The sequence below is a fragment of the Triticum dicoccoides genome, chromosome 7B, assembly GCF_002162155.2.
Source record: "Triticum dicoccoides isolate Atlit2015 ecotype Zavitan chromosome 7B, WEW_v2.0, whole genome shotgun sequence".
NCBI classification, from domain to species: domain Eukaryota; kingdom Viridiplantae; phylum Streptophyta; class Magnoliopsida; order Poales; family Poaceae; genus Triticum; species Triticum dicoccoides.
The window spans coordinates 62344954-62348451 of NC_041393.1; positions in this window are offsets into that span (position 1 = coordinate 62344954).

The following is a 3498-nucleotide window of genomic DNA, read 5'->3' on the forward strand; positions in this document are numbered from 1 at the left end:
GATTGTTGTTCGTCCTACGGACTAAAGCCATCCGGTTTATATAGACACCGGAGAGGGCTAGGGTTACACAGAGTCGGTTACAATGGTAGGAGATCTACATATCTGTATCGCCAAGCTTGCCTTCCACGCCAAGGAAAGTCCCATCCGGACACGGGACGAAGTCTTCAATCTTGTATCTTCATAGTCTTGGAGTCCGGCCGATGATGATAGTTCGGCTATCCGGACACCCCCTAGTCCAGGACTCCCTCAGTAGCCCCTGAACCAGGCTTCAATGACGATGAGTCCGGCGCGCATATTGTCTTCGGCATTGCAAGGTGGGTTCCTCCTCCGAATAATTTATAGATGATTGTGAACACCAGGATAGTGTCCGACTCTGCAAAATAAATTCCACGTACCACCTAGAGAAAACAATATTACACAAGTTCAATCTGCTGATGTATTTGGTGGCGTGACGTCACACAACTACCAAGCCTTTACTAGAATTGTTTTTATCATACCACCTCAGCGTGTTTAGCGAAGCGGTTTCCTTGGCACGTCTTGTCGAAGTAGAGATCGTGTTTCCCTTATTCCGGGATTCCCATCAATACGGACGTGGGTAACCCAATCGCGCCATTGATTGCGGCGTTTGGGAGATAAGCGAGTTTTATCAGGCCGATGAGGACACATGTTTTTGTCCGCCCATATAAGGGGATAAAGATCCAACCCTTTTACCCGCGCCTTCTTCCTCCTTGGCTTATCCATCTCCGCGAACTCGAGCTCCAGCGCCCAAGTCCACATATCTCACCTCAACCTCCTTCAACTATGTCCGGAGCGGGAGGCAAGTGGATGGCCTCCTCCGTCATAGAGGGGCACATCCAGAAGCTGCGCAGCGCCGGATATTTGTCCAGCAACATCGCGCATCGGCTCCCCAACGAGGGAGAGCTCATCCCCACCCCCAGGCCCCATGAGAGGGTAGTATTTCTTCCCCATTTCCTCCGCGGACTGGGCTTCCCACTCCATCCCTTTATCCGGGGGCTCATGTTCTACTACGTCCTAGATTTCCATGATCTGGCCCCGTATTTCATCCTCAACATCTCGGCGCTTATCGTCGTGTGTGAGGCCTTCCTCTGCATCCAGCCCCACTTCGGCTTGTGGCTCAAGACCTTCAGTGTCAAGCCGAAGGTTGTGAAGGGAAGCCAAGCGGAGTGCGGAGGCGCCATGGTGGGCAGGATGTCCAACGTTACTTGGCTTGAGGGCACTTTCGTGGAAACCATTAAGGGGTGGCAGTCGGGGTGGTTCTACATCACCGAGCCACGTGACCCTAAATGGGCAGCGGCCCCCGAATTCAGATCTGGCATCCCCACATGGCTCACCTCCTGGAAAGAGAGCGGCCGGTCATGGGGTGATTCGGAGGAGCTGACCGGACTCCAAGCCTGCATCCAAAAGCTAGTGGACAAGAAGCTCAAGCTTATCAATGTAGTCCAGGTCATGCTCATCCGCCGGATTCTCCCGTGCCAACGACGGGGCTTCAACATGTGGGAGTTTGATCCGGCGCAACACCAGACTTTGAGCAGGCTCTTCGACAGTACGTACGAAGATGTCTGGATGGTGCTGTTCAAGGGCGGCGAGGCTCCCGCATCCGCTACCGAAGATCGCAGATTCAGCTCGCAGCGTCCGGCTGACGAGGTAAGTGATTTTGTCCTTTACAGGATGCTTGTTTTCCATAGTTTGACTCTATGCGGGATCTAAACTCCCTCTCCTTTGACAGGACTGGCTGGCGAAGGCCGAGCAGACTATCTGTCCGGCTCCATTGCCAGAGGACCCAGCGGACGCCCGCTTAACGGGGCTGCTGGCTCCGGGCCCCATGTGGTGACGGAGAAGAAGGCCAAGAAGAAGGCCACGGGGACTCGGAAGAGTTCCCGTTTTCAGGTGTTATCGGATGATGGCTCCGAGGCCGACTCCTCTCACAAAGGCGAGGAGGAGAAGAAGAAAGCCTCTCCCCCAGCGGGGGGAGGGAAGAAAAGGAAGGCCTCCCCAATGAGAGAGGCCGAAGGGTCCAAGAAGGGAAAAACTCTTTCCCCGGACTGCTCCGCCAACGCCAGTGACGACGACAAGGACTGGCCCCCAAGGGCAAAGCCCCTGGCGAGATCGTAAGTATCCGGACTCCCGAATAACTTCATGGTTTTTCTTTTCGCCGCATAATGTCTTTCTAATGCCGCATACAACCCTGCAGTCCGCCCAAGGATGATCTTCCCGCTTCATCGAGCGGGTCCTTAGGTGCGTCGGATATGGATTCTCTCCCGACCGCCTCCACCCCCCGTGATGCGGACGATGCCGAGGTGGGATCCCGGGAACGGACCCACCAGGAGGAGGAGGCCCCGGAGGTGTCGTAGAACAACCTCCCGGACTTTGCACCGGACTCGGCCCCGGAACCCATAGCGGTTCCGGAGTCCGGCGGCCCTTCGTAAGAAGGGCAAGACCGTGACGCCGGCAGCCTCCGTCCAACCGGAGGTGCCGGATAGCTTGTTGGAGGTGCTCAATGGCGCCTCCATCAAAGAGGAACACCGCACTGTTATGAGTGCGGTGATTCAGAAGGTTCAACTTGCCAAGAGCGGGTTGACCGAAGCCTGCAGCAGCCTTCTAACAGGCTTTGAGGTAAGAATTTTGATATATGTAAAATAGTACCACATAGACAGTAGCCCCTGATGCTCGGTTCGGTGTTCGAAAAGAAAAGCCGGACTGAGGATCTAAAAAGATATACGCAGGAGTCATAAAAAATATGTCAATATGGGATTGCAGGCTGTGCTGCTGACCTCTGCCGCACTGACTGCGGAGGTCAATAGCCTCGAGCAGTCCGAGAACGAGCTCGGCTGTGCCAAAAAGCAGCTCGAGGACAAGGAAGGTGAGTAATACCTTATTAAAATTGTACCTTATAAAAAAGGGTTTGGTTGCAAGAAAAATGACAAGGATAACCTGGATATAGCAGGGGCCATAAACGAAGTGGCGACCCTGAAGGAGGCGGTGTCCGCGGCTGAACGTAATGCGGCCGCGGAACGCACCGAGCGAGAGAAGCAGGAGGCGCGGGTGGCGGAGGTACAGCAAGAGCTCCAGGCTCTCATGGAAAAACATGAGAGTTTGGAGCATGACTCGAAGACGCGAGAGTCCGAGCTTGCGACGGCTCTTGAGAGTGCCAAAGCCGCTAAGGCCGAAGCCTATAAGGCCCTCCAGGAAATCGAGGAGTTGAAGAAAATAGCGGTGGGTAAGGCGTTTTTCATGTAAAGTAAGCATGTGAGTGTGAATTGCATATCACTTACCCGAATTCGGAGCTCTCCAGGAGCGTTCGCAGATCTGCCCCGCAACGTGTCCGATGCTGCCGCTTTCTATAGGGCCGAGGAGGGGAGCTCGACGGAGAAGGTCTTCTGGTCTCAGTATGCTGAGGCCGGACATTCGGTGCCCCTTAGCGACCAGCTGAAGCAGCTGGTCGAGCTCCACAAGGTGGCCGAACAGGCCATGAAGGGC